Raw genomic sequence first — 10,193 nt, forward strand, 5'->3', positions numbered from 1 at the left:
AATATGGCAGCCTCGCAGGAAAAGCTGCAATGGAAGAATGAAAAGGGACACGTTGGAATCGAGAGAGAGAGAGACAGAAGATGAGGTTGTGGGAGACGACAGAGAAATGAGAGACGCAATGAGAGAAAGAAATCAGGTTCATCTAGTCACAAAAAGGCTGAGCCAGAAGGATACAGAAAGAAGAAGGGGAGGGAGGGAAGAGAGGAACAGAAGGGATGAAAGGAGGAGGAGAGGGCAGAGAAAACTGCAAGCGCATTATGTTCTGGGTGAGTGGCAGGTCAGTTATTTTGCAACACTTGTGATAATGTGTGTCATGCAAAGGCAAATTTGTGGGAGTAAGCATAACTGCATTTAAGTGCGTGTATGCCGGCAAGTTGAAAAAGTGCGTTTGTGTTTGCGTGTGGAGAAGTAGCTTAAGTTGAAGTAAGTTTCTCCCGGTGACCCGGCGATGACTGCAAGCACCAACACACAAAACCACCCCTTCACATACTCAGTCCATCAAATCCCAAAGCATCGAGCTGTGTAAGAATCCCTGGCGAGACTGGACTCAAGTATATTAGATGCTCCATGTGTGTGGAATGGGACCCAAACCGCAGGCTATGGCACTATCACATTAAACGAGACAGGAATATAATTACAAAATTGAAGCAGCATTCATTTTCCAATCAGACACAGTTTGAAACAGGCTGATGCAGGTAGTGGGACAGACTCCAAACTCACAGGTGGGACTGTCATAAATGGGACCGAGCCCATTGCAGTTTCCCTTTGAAACCTGACTGGAGCAGTCAACACGCATCTGTTAATAACCTGCAGATTTCAGTATGATACAAGTCCACTAATAGCATGCAGAAAAGGCTGCAATACACACCGTACTCTCATTCCACCAGTTTTACACACGAGGTTTACTGTTTACTTGTCTTGAGAAGTACAACTCAAAGTTGTGTGATGTATTCTGTTGCTATGGATGGACTTTTGAGAAGTTAGAGAAATAAGATGCTGACACCACTGAGTTGCATTATGGAAAATTTACGGTCCAGCTTTTCTGGGGCTTCGGGATATCTCAGCCTCTACTGCTTCGATTTTGACTTTTCTTTTTCAATAAATCTCTTTGTCCCCCCGACTTCATAGGAGTGCAATGAATAAATCACTGGAGTGCCCTTTACCCCCTTTCCACTGATCACAAAGAATTTCCAATTCATGACTTTCCTTGCCGAAATAACTAATCCCCAACATTTCAAACTAAAATGTTATCATGTCGCCTGTGTCATTTAACAAGGGTGGGAAACCTTACAAAGAAAAGCTTTCATGTATATAGAGGACGGCAATACATAGAGATGCCAAGATTTATTTCCCCATCACATTCAGCACAATATGGAGTCTGCACCAGAAGATGAGCACAACAAAGACTGTTAGCTATTAATTAGAGGCTTTTATTGGCCCCATCTTAAACCATGTTACTATGCAATTCAATCTGATGCAACTGTGCTATTGCCATCTGGAGTAAGGGAGCATCAAAACAGAACAGTATTGAGCCACCTCCCTGGCACCGATATGACAGCTATCCACCAATGAAAAATGATTCCTCTCCAAGTAAAAAGCCATCCTGGTATAGCAGAGTAACAGAGCTGCCAGAGCTCTTTTCAGCACTTTATGTTCCCTCATTTGCTCAGATGTTCCCATCACTTTGGCCGCTGAGTTGTATCCAACTGTAAGGCTGTTACAGATGTATAGAATGAAAACTACTGCTACAGTTTACAAAAGGACTTTCAAAATAGATAATGCTGAGATTACTTTGCAGTCAGAGCGACACTGAAGCAGTACGAGGACAAAAAAAAAACAGGCTTCCCTGGGTAGTGAAAGAAAATGCACAAACAACACAAGCCTGGGGCAGTATGAATGCAGCCACAAATACTGATCCTCAGGCTGATTAAGGCGAGATAATGGATAAAACTTAGAAATTCAAACGAGAGCTTCATAACAGATCAGGTAAAGACCGCTCCCTGGCACGCTATGTGCCAATGAAGTGCCAAAGGAAATCACTGTCACCTCCGTTGTTTGCCAATTCAATTTACCTCCCAGAAAATTTAATCCCCAAGCTGTGCAGTCGGGCGGGCTTTCCAATGGGAGGAAACAAAATTACAAAAACTCAGCAAGGAGTGTGAGATTGGCTGCCACAGATATAACACAACACTGTTACAGATAACTTTCAGTTTGGTCATACAATTGGTGCAAAGGTCTTGAAGATGCAAAAACCTACATGTAGTTTGTTTTATTAGTAGTTAGATGGGCTTTAAGCTTTTGCCTAGATGGTCACATGAGTTCCATCAGGATTTTATCTTATTTTAGCTTCATGATGATAACTGCTCAGATATTGTGCTCATCTTAATATCAGAAATCAACTCAACCCTTTATTTGGCCGCGGCTACTTGCTTGGTCACCATTGCTACAGATGCTATTTGCACGAAAATGGATGGGCAACTACTCAACAGCACTTACTCAGCTCTAGCACCAGTGACCTCCAAGTCCTCCAAGTCCCCAAACAATTTGAGAAAAATGAGGGCGGGGCACCAGAGGGCACAAAATTGCCAACTGGGGGGGAGGGGGACAGCGATGTGAGCTATGAAACCAAGTATAAAATTCTACTCATAAGGTGGATGAGAGCAAAGGCCCACTTAATACTATGGTTCAGTGCTTGAGATTTTTTTTGTCCACCATTTCACAAGTCCTCACGGTTCACCAGTTCACAGCCTGTGGTAAATCAGAACAGTGGGTTAACTCTGCCTCCTGGTTTTTCAGAATATGAGGCATCTCGCATTTCTACACGGAGAGAAAGTCTGTCCTCTTAAACAGGCATACTTCAAAAGAATCCCAAGTAGCATTGGTTTCTCAACTTTTTTTGACTTTTCAAACTTCAATTTTTAACAAAGCTCACTTGGTTCATTAAAGACTGGGTTGCTTATCTATGTGAAGTAGATGCAAAGTGTGGCAGCCTTTAAAAAGGCAAACTTCAAAGCCTCTACCAATATTATTATTATGTTTTTACTCCAAATAGCAGAGTGGCTGGCTTACTCTGAAGTGTTGCCATGTTAAAAGATTACAGATACTTTAAAAACTTCTGAAGATAAGGTGCAGCTGCCAAAAGCACTCCACTACAGTTTCACTCCTCTCTAATGAAACACTTGTGTCTCCAAAAGTCAATTTTCTGAACATAAGGAAAACGCTTGATTTGCAGACTGCTGAAGGAAAAAAAACACCAAAAAAACACCAAAACTGGAGGAGTTTTTATGGCCTTCATGCAAGAGCTGTGAAATGTGCATCAGTGAGACAAAAACAAGGTCTTTACACAAGCCTTTTAATTCCTAAACCGATTCTTGAGTGGAAGTTTTCCAAAAGTGTAAAAAAAAAAAAAAACAAACCCAAACAAAAACATTTTAAAAAATCTGAGTGTGCAATGTTCCAGGAATAGAAACAATTATCAAAATCTTCCAAACAGGAAGGATTCCAACAGGATTTAGTCAGAGAGGGTCGTGCATACAGATGCATATACACAGAGACTTGCTCTATACACACACACACACATACACACACATACTGTTTCTTTTTCTCTCAAACCCAACATACGTAGAGGTTTGGGAGGAATTAGTAGAGTGGAGTATTTTAGAGGAAATGAATTATGCCGGAGCCCTGCTGTGAGGAGACTGCACTCCTTTTATTTTAAAGCGAGCACACTTCACTTCTTTTCTCTGATTTCCCATTTCTCTACTTTCACTCCTACTATTTACCTCAGGGGTTCTGTAAGCGTTTTTAATCAGTACCCCTACCTGTACAGCTGGACGTAACAAAAAAAACAACAGCTGACTGTACAGAGCTACACATCAAGCACTTAATGACAGACATTTGCAGATTTTTTTTTTTTTTTTGAGAGGCACACAATTGACAAAATGATTAGTATTACAAGCTACATGTGATTGACAGCACCTCTTGTTAAAATGCCAAACTAGTTTTGAGGTAATTTAGAGACAGTCGCTCCATGAAATAGTTGGAGAAGCGTGAAATGTCCCGCGCACAATGTAGTTTGGTCACAGTTCTTAACAAATCAAAGGGATCTATCTATGTGACTTGTTCCTGTAGAAAAACAAATAAATAAATAAAAAACTTTGGCCAATATACTGTTATATATTATGTTTTTTTTTTTTCCCAAAGATCTTTGTTCAATAGCGTACTGGGCAGAGAGAGACATCGAAATCCAACTACAGCACAGCTCCTCATTATCCCAGACTTAGCTCACACTTTTAATTTCTGACCTCTGAGCAGAGTTTAATGTCTAAATCAAGAATTTTACACCTCTGTGCTACTCAAATCATGGCTATAAAGTTTAAACGTCATATTATCTGTCCCCAGCCAATCCTTTACAATTTAAGAGTCATTCTCTTGACAATTAACCTCTGTCCTCCTCCTCTCACTCCTTATCTCATCACCTTTGCTTCCATCCTTCAGCCATGTCTCCCTCCCTCCCTCCCTCTGCTGTCTTCCTGCTTCTCCCACCATCATGATGGTGATGCCTTACAAACTCATTTTTAATCCTGCTCTCTCTTTCCCTAATCAAATCCACTCTTCTCTCTCTCATCCCTCTCTCTGACAGTGATGGATGGTGGCCTTCACCCGTTTATCGCCTTTACATATTTCTCTGCCCATCCGCTTAACGACACACATTCATACACCCTGACTCTTCATCCCTCTTTCTTTCCGTCTTCCCTCAAACTCCTACTCTTTCCCTCCTTCTCCGCCACTCATCCCCAGTTCTTCACACTGGTGGGTTTCATTTTCCTCCAATTTTACACTCATCCCTCCTCCATCTTGTGCACTCTTCTCCCATTTTCTTCTCTTTTTCTCACTCCCCTCGCGGTATCTCACGTAGTTAGCCTCGCTTTGCATCCCTCGTTTTATTGTCCGGTTCCATATCCAACATTGTTACCCTCTCTCCCTGTGCTTATACATTCTGGATGCCTGAAGAGGACAGAATATGACAGAGGAATGACAGAGGAGTGATAGTATCAAAAGGATGAGTGGGCTTACAGTACACACGACTGCCGCACGAAGAGGCTACGTGGGCGTTCTTTTGTTCCTTGCCTAGAGAGAGTGTGTGTATGTGTCGGCCTCCCTATAATTATGATTGTGTGGGAAGACTGTTTTGGTATGCTCGTGGTTGTTTCTGTATGCAAGCGCTCACCTAATATCAAGGGCCTCGATTATGAGTAAGAGTGCATGCTAGAAAGCCTTAGCGTGGCTGAAAGAATTTCTGAGTATGTGTGTGTGTGTGTATGTGTGTGTGTGTGTGTGTGTGTGTGTGTGTGTGTGTGTGTGTGTGTGTGTGTGTGTGTGTGTGTGAAAGGCTGCCTCCATATTTGATCCCTGCATTTATGCCAGCAGAGCTCGTGTGTATTTTCAGATCAAACAATGCAGCCGAGCTCAAGTCAGCAATATATATTGATTCTCAAATGACATCACTGGCAATATTTTCATTCATTTCTATCCTCAACTTTTTTCACCCGCATCTCCACTCAAACATTAACCTCGCGTCGCTGTGGTGACTGGCTGTCAGCGATTTTGACTGAAGCCTTGTGCTGCTACCTATTCACACTCCAATCAGATCTGTGGATTACTGTGCTTGTGATAAGTGGCTTTTGAGAGCTAATACAAATCCCCTTGTTTATAAACACTGCAACATTCCCTAAGTTGATTTAAGTCGATTATGGGCTAATGACATTTGCACATGCTACAGTACACGCACACAAAAAAAAAAAAGAAAAAGAAAAAGACACACACATAGGCCAATATGCATGCATGCACACATACACACACACACACACACAGTTTACAAACATTATTAATTGTGTTTGGCATTTAACAGAGCCAGAGATTTATAAAAGCCCACAGAGCATTAAAGACTAAGACCAAGAAGGAACTTAAGCCCGAAAGTGCAATAGGTCTTCCATGTGAAATAACAAAAATACTTCCACACAGACACATTCGAGCTTTTCAAGTCATGCCTGAAGCTACTCTTAATTGCACGGGTTCAGGTCAGGTTCAAAGGAATCACCAAAAAACACTGCTAATGGAAATTCATCATTCTAAAGCTATTAGCAGCTTCATATTCAGCTGGGTTTGCTCTCAGAAAACAGAAGCTGCACCCCTCCTGAGGCTGTGGTGGGTGTTTAAACAGAAACTTTTTTGGAAGTTAGGGTGAGGTTAGGTTCAGCCTCGCAGCTCTGAGCCATGCTCCAACACTTGGGGTACTGAGTAGTTCCTTCCACAGATGCTTTTAGCTCATGTTCTCGTGCTCTCACTTCATGCAGCCTTTTCTGCTCTCTCCACTCGTCTTTTGCTCTCTGGAGGGCTGAGAGTTCATGCAGGGTAGTGTAACGAAAGTCTTCCCAAAATAGAGGGAAGAGGGAAAAAAAAATCAATTGCAGTTATGGAAACTCATACGGTACACATGTCTAGGATAACACAAACCTCTAGCCACATGTTCTTACATGCCATGTGTCCTTCCACTCACACACAAACACACATGGGATTTTACCTCCCTCTGTGGCTGATCTCTTTTCTTGTCCTTCTGTTCTGTCCTCCTCTGTGATTTCTCTCTCCATCATCCATCTTTCATTGACTGACTCCCTCTTTTCTTTACAAAAAGTGTCAAGCAGCCTTGATACCAAAGGGGTTTCGGCCTTATTGCCGTATTGTGATGCCAGGCTGCTTGCTCTGTGTGCATGTATGTCTGTGTCTGAGATCAAGAGAGCGAGAGATTGTGTTAGTGTGTGCGTGCGTGCGTGCGCACTCAGATCTGGCTGCTCCACATTTACTGCAAATTCAGCAGCAAATTCTTAAGAGCAAGAGAAAGCTTCCTAAGTGCAGAAAAATTACACATTAATTCACACACACAAACACACACACACACCCTCGACGAGCTGTGGAAACAAGCATCTACAACCATATACATTAAGTGCAGACACTAGCTGAGGGTTGTGACCACACACACATATCTTGTGCTATTCACACATACTGTACCGCACTGTACTGTGTGCTGCATCAGTACAATGTGTAAGATAAAACTTTATTGATACCCAGGGATGACATTCTGTTGCAGCAGCACAAGAACAGGCATCAAGATAAGAAAAAAAAACTATGCAAGATAAAATCTGAATTAAAGAGCTATATAAAAGACCAGTGTGTATAAATATCATCAGGGGCAAAAGTAGTTTTCAACCAGTACTGCAAATCCATAAATGCCTGAAAACAGAAACAGTAACTTCTGATTTACAGGACTATGATGTAATGTTTTAGACAGTTTATAGGTAATCTTATAAGTGTGCAGAAATGAAATCATTAAAATCACTGTCTTTGAAGACATAACCTCAGGCTCTGGAAACCTGTGATAGATAATGTTAAGTATTTAATGCCATTTTATAAACTAAAACATTTATCCATTTTGACTGCAGCCTTGAAAGAAACCATACCACACTACAATATAGGATATACAACATATGATAATGCTTTAAACTGTTTCACTGTTATTCTCTATATTGTGAAAGAATTTCAAAATAAAGACACCGCCGCTGTCAAAAAGCCTAAACCAACAAAGCTTAAAAGGGTTGAGGTACACCACGCCACAGGGCAGAGGAGAATCAGAAGAGACAAATTAATTATATAAATAAATACACAAATGCCATGTATGGTTGGGAGCAGTAATGAAATGTCATTAAGTATCAGCATTACTGGTGTCACATCCTCGAATGTTTTTTGGCATAAAAAGGTAGCTGAAACACACAATGATGCACATTTTATTTGGCCAAAGAAAGAGGCTGAGAGTGAAAGAAAGAGAACGAGGAGGAATGTAAACGAATGGGACAGGGTGTTATCCAGCTCTGTGGGTATCGATCAGCAAGTGGACAGATCGGTTACACCCAACTTTGTGTGTGTATGTATGTGTATGTGTGTGTGTGTGTGTCAGAAAGCTTCAACACTCCATCGCCCCAGTTGCAAATAAGATCTGCTCTCTAATAGAGGAAGAGCAAGAGGGAGATGCAGAAGTGGAGGAAAGCTTCTAGGGACATAGAAAATGATAGGAGGAGGACGGGTGAGGAAGAGGTAAGGCAGAAAAATGAAGACATGGGAAAATAGAAAGCAGGTGGGGAGGAAGGATGGGTGAGGAAGTTAGATAAATGAGGAAAGCGAGGGAGGAAAGGGGAAAAAAAGCAGGGAGTGAGCCTGAGATGGGCAGAGGATAAGACGAAATTGTGTGTGGAAGTAGCATCTGAGGGTGTGTGCGAGCATATGTGTGCATAGTTTGTGACTGAAAAAAAGAAGGCAAGGAGATATGGAGGGCAGCAGAGTCAGCAAGCGATAGAGAGACAAGACAAAAAGACAGAGGCGGAGGAGGGGAGAGAAGAGGAGGGAAGGTGGCGAGGTAGAGCTGTGACTGATAACATTGTCGTACTCAGGTTGCCTCAAGGGCAGACAAGACAGAGAGAAAGAAAGAGGGGGAATGAGACATAAAGAAAGAAATTTGGAAATTTACAGAGCAGCCAGAGGCAGAAGAGGTTATAAGATGGAAGGTGAGCAAGGATGGAGAGACGGGATAGAGAGAGAGATAGACAACACCAGGAGAAGCACTGCGGTGAGAAACAAATGGCAGAGAATGAATGGCAAGGAAACAAAGAGCAATCTTTGGTAATAGAGTCAGTGGAAGAAGAGGAGAAGCACGTGAGAGCAGCGCAGTGAGGGGAGAGTTAAGGTGTGGGTAGACATGACACACAGAAAGAAGGATGTGAAGGCTATCACAAGGAGAAAGGGGAGAGGGGAGGTGAAAATTAAAGACAGGGTGAGAGAAATTCAGAGATGGATCAGGAGAGTAAGTTATTACGAGAGTGAGAAAGCAGTGAGAAGGAGTAAAGGAGGGAACAAATTTAAGAAAGTGGGGAGTGAAGCAAAGATAAAGGTCAAATGAAGGAGTGCAACAGGAGAGTGTGCGTGCGTGTATTGACATTCAGTGTGCCGCGGGTAAAGTAAGCTGTCTGTGCAGCAAGCATTAGCAAAGTACAGGGGGGGGGGGTAAGCCAGGACTGAAGTGCCCTCCTCGCTCTACGACAACACCTGATGTTAGGACTTTTCAGGGAGCGAAGCAGACGCATTTTTAAGCAGCAGTTCGCTTTTGTGGGAGCATTTTCACATTTTAGTATGCACCCCTCCACAGGAGCTCGGGAGCAGTCGACTTCCAATATCGACTGCCCTTGGGGACTGGCTGTCACTGCAGGCGTTCGTGACTTTGCTGCCCTGCCATCAAGAAGTGGAAGAAACCGTGTAGTAAGGAAGAGAATGCAGAATGGCACTGGAAACCCCCGCGCTTTGATATCCACACTGCTTCTATATCTGAACTAGATGGTAAACCCTCTTCCAGTTTCACCCAGAAAGAGTAAAGCTAGCACCTAATGGAAAATATCGAGCCAGCAATTCGCATCACCCTGTAAAGTCAGCATGATATATGGTTATGTCGTTACTCAAAGTATTAGGTTGCATACATTATATATCACTTCATAATCACAATACTATAGCCCCCCCCCCCCCCCCAACTCCACTGCACAAGTCTCCAGATTGCTCCACATAAAAATACACCCGTCTTTCTCCAATTATGTTAGTTTCTCTGCGTCTGTCTGACTCACCGTCTCATCCTGTGTCTCCTCTCGCTACTCACCGTGGCTGCGACTGTCATCAACACTCCCTGTCACTCTCGCTGTGTCTAGGTAACGGTTGCTATGCCAACTATTATGCATGCCAATCAGTGGCAGTGACTCATCTCCATACCTTATCATCACCATAGCTGTGTTGAGGAATGTATGTGTCACAAAAGCCTGTGTTTACTGGGAGATTTTCTGCATGTCTGAGATTACAATGGGACCCCTCTATGTGTTGTACTCCGCTGAGCCTACTGAGACCTACATTGCTTGACTCCAGTTTTGCTGTAGAATCAAGGCTGATGAGGCTGCTGACCCAATTTGATTTCCTGACCCACAGTCTTAAGAAAGGGTCCTATGATATAACACTTGTATAATCCGCTCTTACAGGTTTCTAGGTAACTGTTACTATGGGGACAGGCTGTGTTCAGTCTTTTGGGATGTTGTTGCTAGGCAATGAGC

At 42.7% G+C, this 10,193-nt stretch overlaps 1 protein-coding gene across 1 annotated transcript in view; it reads right to left on the reverse strand.

Annotated features, from left to right (window-relative positions):
• The window catches only part of LOC121176805 (pyruvate carboxylase, mitochondrial-like), a 253,601-nt gene that overhangs the window by 82,733 nt on the left and 160,675 nt on the right, over positions 1-10,193 (reverse strand). The window lies entirely within an intron of this gene.

This window comes from Toxotes jaculatrix, chromosome 23 (assembly GCF_017976425.1).
Source record: "Toxotes jaculatrix isolate fToxJac2 chromosome 23, fToxJac2.pri, whole genome shotgun sequence".
Classification (NCBI taxonomy): domain Eukaryota; kingdom Metazoa; phylum Chordata; class Actinopteri; family Toxotidae; genus Toxotes; species Toxotes jaculatrix.